This window comes from Festucalex cinctus, chromosome 19 (genome assembly GCF_051991245.1).
Source record: "Festucalex cinctus isolate MCC-2025b chromosome 19, RoL_Fcin_1.0, whole genome shotgun sequence".
In the NCBI taxonomy this organism is placed as follows: Eukaryota; Metazoa; Chordata; class Actinopteri; order Syngnathiformes; family Syngnathidae; genus Festucalex; species Festucalex cinctus.
In genome coordinates this window covers 14586132-14594819 of record NC_135429.1, presented here as the reverse complement: position 1 = coordinate 14594819, position 8688 = coordinate 14586132, and the positions used below count along the sequence as shown (strand labels likewise).

Here is an 8688-nt window from a genome sequence, read left to right as displayed (position 1 = left end):
GTGGCAGTTGTGCGCGGCCCTACGTCGCGGGCTCGCCGCGCCGTGACCGAGGCTCTCCGCCTCCCGGCAGTTGGGGCAGTCGCAGGTGGCTCTGCCCGCGTAGCGACGCGATGAGGAGCGCGACGAAGACGGCGGGGTGAGCGCCGGGCTCCCCGCGGAGGAACCGGAGGGGTTGGACTCCGAGTAAGGTGGCCTGAAGCCGTCGAACAGGTGCTGAGTGCCCGGGTGGGGACGCTGAACGGTGCCGGGGCTGTGCTCGGAGGAGCCGTAGCCGCCCATGCAGGACGCCAGCCCGGCTGGGTTGGGAGCATCCACCCAAGTGGTGCCGACGTCCCACCAAGACGAAGGCCCGCTTCCCACCTCCGCCACGGGCTTGAACCACGGCTCGTACGGATGCGCGTGAAGCCTCGGATATATCCCCGAGATACCTTCCACGGAGGCGGGCAACTTGGAAAGGAACACGGACCGCTGTTCGGGGAAACTTGTATCGGACTGCCCTGAGTTCTGGTAAACTGGAAACTCTTTGGTCACCGAGAAGGCACTCGAGGTGTCTGAGAATCCCACCCCGTTACTCCTGGAGGAGGCCCCGAGTGAGGTGATACAAGTGGCCTGGGTGCTCCTTTTCCACGGGTGGAAGCCCTTGGAGATTCCCGTGGGCATGTCGGAGAGGTCAGGGGTGACGCAGGAGGGACTTGACTCACCTATTCGGCTGCAAGTGGCTGCCAACATGGCCAGTGGGGTGCTGCCCAGCCTGGGGTCCTCCTATATGGGAACGCACAGACGTTTTACACTTGCATTGAACTTTATTGATAATTAACAAAGTGAAGCAAATTAATTTTACTTTTAAAGTTGCGGTAATCTCGTTTTTTTTTGTTTTTTTTTTACCATATATGACAACATATATACTTCAAGTGATCGAGTTCATGCCTTTTTATTCATAAAATGTGCACGGATCCATAGTCCTTGCTTATATAAATTACCATGGACGTCTTAAATTAGTAAACAATAACATAAGTCAACAATAACTCAAGACACAGATACCCAGTTTGTCCACATTCATAATATCCGCCTTTAAATTTTAATGCAATAAAGACAAATGTAAACTTACCCCCATTAGTGTTGCAGTCATGGTTTGAGCTGTCACGTCCACGTCTGTGTGCGTGCGTTTTGTGCGTCATCATGCGTTTGTCTGCTCTTTTGTACTTGCTGCTTCCTCGTGCCCTGCAAGCCTTGGAAGCCTGTGGACCAATCAGAGGCCAACGCAGGTTGTCTCTTGCTCTCAGCAGCTCTGGGACGTCGTAAATTTCCGTGCAAGATGTTGCGAGAGAGAAATTCTTAGCAGCTATTTGGATGCCACTAACTTGGCAGTCGCCAGATGGATATTACATATATTACATACGTATTCTCCGCAGTTTGGGAACTCACAAATACCTCGAGAATTCATCTTTGCGAGAGCAAGGTTAGGGTGCCACAGTAAGTCAAATGATTGGTTAAAATTGCCGGAGTATTTTAATATTTTAATGCTACAAGTATATGCTCATAAATAGACAATAATTTTAGTTTAAAATAGCAAAATGTGTTTTTAAACTTTAAGAATTGTCCTTGAACATTGTCCTACAAATAGTTTATGTATTCTTTTAAATAATACAAAATATTTAAAGTGATTCTTTCTCCGTTAGCTTTTGCTGTTAAGCAAAATTAAAATTCTATATTTTTTTAAATCACTTTGAACATAACCGTTTTTAAAACTTTATGAACCACAGTGCCACAGTGCCAAAAGAAAATCAACCAATCACAGACACAAAGCATGACTAATGAGGTGTCAACAATTTGTGCGCACTTGCATGCACATCTCCGTTGTCTCACACTCAGCCCCCCCCCCAAAAAAAAAATCACATTGAAGTTTGTTTGCTTTTCTATGGACACCTGAGAACTTTAATTAAATACTCTAAATTGCCCATATAAGGTGTGAATATAAGAAAATGGATGAATTCATGGTACTGCTCTGTACTAAATAAAATATGTATGCCAAATGGGTACATTATGGATGTTCATTTGTGATTCCAGTTCACTTAAACTCAGCTGTGCACGTGCTTTTGCCGAACGTGTCAAAAAGACAAAGTGTGGTTAAAGATGTCGAGATCTGGCAGAGGGAGAGGTCCATCCCATCCTGTCCGCCCCGGGGGGGAGGGAAGGGAGGACAGCGACTGCACAACTGCACTGCCTCTGCAATTTCACGTCATTCAACAAAACAAATGTCGGATTTCTCCCCCCAAAAAAACACCTCTTCCTGTGCTTGTTCCTATTCTTATCAATCATGAGGATCTATCAATCTCAACTTTAACCGCAGCTAGCAAACCCCGAATTAGAATATTCATAGACAAGACAGCATTGTGTTGTCGGTTGAAGTGATAAATTATTATTATTTCATGTTTGATAGTGATATGTTTTTGTCGGACAGCCTAATAAAAGTCAGTGGAGTTAATTGACCTTTTAGTTAACAAAATAACTTTAAAAAAACAAAAAAACATGTTAATTCATAAAATAAAACCAACATTTTTTTTCCCAATAAATTAACTACATTTTACATTTACAAAACTAACTAAACTATATAGTGCAAACATTTAGCTGCAGCAAAAAAAAACAAAAACAAAAAAAAACGCCGCCAGACGACATTGCAAACTCCTTTTGGGGTTCATAAATGAAAAAAAAAAAAAAAAAAAATCAAAGTCTGGGTTAAATTTTTACTACACAATACAGTGATATTTTTTAAGTTGCAAACAAATACATATTAAAAAAAAAAAAAAAAAACTACCACTTTAATTAAAAAGAAGAACACAAACTAACAATCCTGCTCTGAAGATTAATTCAAACTAAATTTAAAATACAAAACTCAAAATTAAATATAACCTATGTATAATGAAAAATGCAAAACTATTAGGCTATAATCCTGACGCTATGATTAAACAAAAAATGCTTAAATTAGCTGACAGTCTGTTATAATTCTATGTACTGTTATTTAATATGTAATTTAAATATTTTATTGTTTATTTTTCCTGTATCAGTAAGCCTGAAACACTACAAAGACAGACATTACATTCATTTTATTTACATGTTATAAAAACAGTTTGAAAGCTGTTACATTTTTTTATTATTATTAAATGAGTCTAAACATGACATTCTGAATAATATTGCATTTGTGGAATATAAATTAAGCAGCGAAATCCGCCCGTTTGTATCCATCTTAGGTGGCAGCCATTTTGCGAGTGCAAATGACATCACAGTTGCCCAGGACTCAGGTAACGACCAATCATGGCTCACCTGTTTTCTGAATTTGGTCATGTGACATTCCCAAGCTGAGCCGTGATTGGTCATTACCGAAGCAAACTGTCATGTCATTTTCAGTTGACAGCAAGTTGCAAAATGGCCACCCCCTTACAATCCGTCTGTGAAAACTTTGTGAAGTCTTCAATGTAACATTTTTTTTTAACAAAATAAATTATATTTCTTGAATCCTTTTAGTTGGTGCTTCTATTTATAAAATACAAATTAGAGGACTCTTGCTTTTGCCCCCTGGGCTACTGTTGAATTCCCAGGTGGACTTTACAGTAGGCCATCTTCACTCTAACCTGCTCCTCATCCTCATGAACCACCCAAACAGCTGTCCTCCCTTCCCTCGCATTCTTTTCCCACACTGAAAGTGTGTGCGCGCCAGCATGAAAGGCCCCCCTAATGAAACCCTGTCTGAGACCCAACCTGTTCCTTTAGCCCCAATAATGACCGCATTATCACGCGCCATCAGACGTCAACAAAAAAAAAAAAAAAAAGATTGCGGTGTGCTCTCCACTCACTTTGTGGCCAGTGAGACAGAAAACGCAGAGAAGAAAAGAGTGAAATAAAGATGTGGCACATCTCGGTGGGGGGAAGACTGATGGGTGGAGGATTTTATTTCTCCTCCGTGTTTTGCTTACCTCCTTCTTTTGTTGGCGTCGTGGGGATCCTCCTGCAATTGGAGGGCGGCCATTTTTGCTCAGCTGCCCCTGCTGGGACAATTAGAAGGGGAATGACAGAGTCAAAAGACGAGCGGCGACACATGACAAAAAAAATAAATAAATATATATATATCCACTACAACCTTTGTTGTGCAATCAATTAGTAGAAGCACAAGATACAAAGATACCGGCTAGCAGTCCTGTGGTGCTCATTTGTGTCAACAATTCATTCCAATATGAACTGCTAACATGTTTATGCTAAAGTGAATACTTCTTTCAAACTTTGGCTAGGCTGCCACTTGGCAGACAATATAAAATATGAATACATACCTGTATATTTTGGACCCACGTTAGCATCATCTGTAATACTGGAAAGACAAAAACAGTAGAAAAAAAGGCACTATTATACTCCTCCTACTCAACTAGTAAAGAATCTAAAAATTTGACAGTAATTCAAAAATAAAAATTGTTAATGTCACATTAGGGATGTAACGATATCCAAACATCACGATATGATCTTATCTCGATATGAAACTCACGATACCATAATTATAACGATATTGTGGGGAGGTTGGTGATATTTAAAAAAAGGTCACGATGTAAAAAAATGAGCTCATACTAATATAAAAGTACAATATTGTGCTTTTGTACATAACATCAATGTTATGTTAATATTATGTTATGTTATGTTATGTTAATGCACAAACAACATTGAGTTCCTCCACATATTGACTTGCTTCACAGGCATATTACGTTCCCCTTCATCTGACAATTAGTTTAGATTTTAAACATAGAAGAGCCAAAACAACACTAATGAAAATTAAATTCCACTAAAAAAAAATAGCCACCAGAGGGTGCTAGAACTGCACAAGTGGTAGTCAAACTGGCTTTTTTTCCACAGATGTGTGGCATTTAAATATCGTGAACATGACAATGACGATATTGTGGCCAGAGGTGGCAAATCCAGGTCCAGAAAGTAAAAACACTGCCACAGTTTGGCTTTAGGCCCTTGTGCTAGCTAGCTAGCTCCCTAGCAGGTAACCGAACATTCGGGGAGCTAGCTAGGGAGCTTGCTAGCTAGCATCTGGACCTGGATTTGCCACCTCTGTAATATGTTGTGTATTTATTGTCATTTGTAGCATAATCCTTAAACTGAATTTTTTAGTCCTGTCACTATGATGCTAGCTAACGAGCTCCCTAGCCAGCTCCCCAGTGCTCAGATACCTGCTAGTCAGCTAGCTAGCTAGCTAACACAAGGGGCTCAAGCCAAACTGTGGCTGGGTTTTTACTTTCTTGACCTGGATTTGCCATCTCTGATTGTGGCAGTTTTAATATCACGATATCACGCTTATCGTTACATCCCTATGCCCCATACTGGTCAACTCCAGTCCTGTAGGTGTCGCTAATGAGCATTACAAAATGGTTGCCACCTGCTAAACGATGGCCATTGTTTGGCTTAGGTGACCTCTGCTCTGACTGAGGTGAATTTCTCTTTCAAGACCATCAAAAAAATGGATCAAACAAATTTAGCTCGGGAGCTTGCTAGCTAGCACCTGGACCTGGATTTGCCACCTCTGTAATATGTTGTGTATTTAATGTCATTTGTAGCTAATCCTTAAACTCCGAATTTTGTCGTTCTATCACTATGATGCTAGCTAGCGAGCTCCCTAGCTAGCTCCCCAGTGCTCAGATACCTGCTAGTCAGCTAGCTAGCTAGCTAACACAAGGGGCTAAAGCCAAACTGTGGCTGGGTTTTTACTTTCTGGACCTGTATTTGCCATCTCTGATTGAAGCAGTTTCAATATCACGATATCACGCTTATCGTTACATCCCTATGCCCCATACTGGTCAACTCCAGTCCTGTAGGTGTCGCTAATGAGCATTACAAAATGGTTGCCACCTGCCAAACGATGGCCATTGTTTGGCTTAGGTGACCTCTGACTGATATGAATTTATCTTTCGTCCATCAAAAAAAACAACAACAAAAAACGGATCAAACTAATTTAGCTGTGTTCTGCTTTTTAAGAAGGGGAAGAGTTTTTTTTTTTTTTGTGTGTGTGTGTGTGTCAGGATGTGCCTGGAGCGGCTCCCTCTTCGGCTTCCTGTAATCAACACGCGGGCACGTCTGTCATTACTCAGCATCGAGCTGACAGACAACATTTCAGGTTTACCACTTACAAAAATATTCCCATGTACATGATCCCTTTCTTACGCCTTTGCAATTAACTTTAACAACTGTCTGTCTCGATTACACTTATCTGACAATTACGTGTTAACAAAAGCGATCTGACAAGCTCGACAAACAAGAGTCGTAGAAACAACAATAAGAGGCACGGGATTTCCCTTCACCTAAAGCTGTGAAAACTGCATATTTCACACACTTGTATCAAGAGAGCACTTCTGCTGAGCTTTATCAAACATATTTAGAATTGAGGACGTAGTTTCCATTACATGGAAATTTAATTTTCAAGAGACTTGTGCAAGGGTCAGGAATGTCATCTTATCCGTCGATGCAGCACAATGAGGAGATTTCCTGCTTAACAATTACACTGTTAAAGTGCCTACTTACCATTCATGTATACAGCGCATTTACATACTACGCACAGTAACTCGCATTCATGAAATGAGGAGGAAAAAAATGAGATATTCATGGGCAACAAGTTGGGCTGAATGTGAATTGAAGAAGTACAGGATGCATTTCTGAGATTTTTTTTATAGGCAAATACGTAAAAGTTGCGTTCTTATTGTGACTGATGAATGGCTCCACATCTCTTGAGAAAATGTGAAATGTGTGGCCCTCTTAGAAGGCCGTCATTCAAAGTGACAAAATAATTAAAAGGGGGAGGTTGACCTCGGTGGTCAAAGTTTTTTCTTTTTCCGTTGGGGGGGGGGGAATCATCAGAAGGACACTGAAGCAAGGTTATTAAAGTTATAATAACTGGGATTGAAAAAAAAAAGTTTCATTAATTAAATACAAACAATGCTATTTAAAGAAAATAAAATACACTTTACATTATAAAACTAACAAGCGAAAATGTCCTTTTTCATTTTAGTCAATTTAATAAAATACATGAACTTTCAGTGTGCTGTTTGTTGTTTAACACAACATGGATGCTAAAGAGAGAGACATAAATGTGACTATTTTACGTTATCTTTTATTTTGAAAACTTGTCGTGTGTCCCCTCAAGTGAAGCTGATGACGCCTTCTTGATTAAATCCTGCTCGAACCGTGATCTCTGTTCATCTGGCCAATGATGCTCTTCATCCCCTCACTATGAGATTAATTTGTTCTTCTTCATTTTTCAGGTTCTGTATCTTCCTTAGTTTAGGGTGTGGTCAAGTAAGTGTGCGTTTGCGTGTGCGTGTCCACAGTGTCTCTTGATTGATGCGTCCAATCCCAGGAGCATAATCATACACTTCCAGATGTCATTTTTCACTTGTTGTCTTCATGGGTTGAATTTCATGCATTTGATCACTGCTTGCCTCTGCATTTTCGGGGGTTTGGAGTCTGGGTCATCCTATTGTGAGTAGTGGAGGGGAGTTAACACAATTGCACATCATGTAAGGTAGCATTTACATTGAATTAATTTCTGGGGGTAAAAGGGGGAGCACAGGATCCAACAATGCTTGATTGGGAGGGGTTTTTTTTTTTCCATGAAAAAAAAAAAAAAAAAAAAAAAAAACCGAGCATTTTTTTTTTTTTTCCAAACTTAGCTATCTTAACTTGCATTATTGGCGAATATGTGTATGGCTAACATGAATTTAGTTTTTGCTAATCTAGCCATCTCTCTATCAAGCTCCCATGCTAGCTAGCAGTATTTAACTATCCCAGTACCTCCTTTATGTATGTATTATGTATACATTGTCCACTGTGTAAAAAGCTTTTAAGATTGTGGTATTTGAGATAACTTAAAAGGTCCGCCTCCCAGTACTGAGGACGCAGGTTCGAGTCCAGGCTTCGGCCTTCCTGGGGGGAGTTTGCCTCTTTTCCTCCCGTGCCCGCGTGGGTCTTCTCCGGGTACTCGGGTCTCCTCCCACATTCCAAAGAAACGCTTGGCGGGTTAATTGAACGCTCCAAATTGCCCCTGGGTGTGATTGTGAGTGTGGATGGTTGTTTGTCTCCGTGTGCCATGCGATTGGCTGGCGACCGGTTCAGGGTGTACCCCGCCTACTGCTCGAGGCCAGCTGGGAAAGGCTCCAGCAACCCACGCGACCCTTGTGAGGAGTAACTGGTCAAGAAAAATGGATGGATGAAAGATTGTTATATAAATACTTTTAATGACAGCATAGCTAATGCAGTGCTGTGAGTGCCCCCCCCCCCCCCCAAGAAAAATAAAAATAAAAAATTGTGAACTTAGCTATCTTATCTTGCATTACTGGAAAATATTCGTATAGCTAACCGTTTTTTGTTTTTGTTTGTTTGTTTGTTTTTTTTTGCCATCTATCTCCCAAGCTAGCTAGCAAATAAACTAGCTAGCTAGTTACCCATTACTACCATGATCAACATTAAAACATGGTAGCATAGTGGGCATGTACTTAAATGTGCATTAAAAAAAATACATTAAAAAAAAGTAAAGTATAGGAAAGTATTTTCTGTACTTTTGTAAGCCAATATAACATTTTTTTTTGGACTAAATATGAGGGGAAAACATTTTAAACAAAGATTGAATTAAACAGTATTGCCCATCAAAGTTAA

General features: G+C 40.6%; 1 protein-coding gene across 3 annotated transcripts in view; it reads right to left on the bottom strand.

Annotated features, from left to right (window-relative positions):
• tmem196 (transmembrane protein 196) overlaps nucleotides 1-8688 on the bottom strand; it is a 65551-nt gene that overhangs the window by 43552 nt on the left and 13311 nt on the right. For all 3 annotated transcript variants that reach the window (XM_077506403.1, XM_077506407.1, XM_077506404.1), the window contains exons 8-9: nucleotides 4323-4360; nucleotides 3972-4043 (exon numbers count right to left, since the gene is read on the bottom strand). The gene's annotated coding sequence lies outside the window, so the exon portion shown is untranslated. The remainder of the gene's footprint in view (nucleotides 1-3971; nucleotides 4044-4322; nucleotides 4361-8688) is intronic.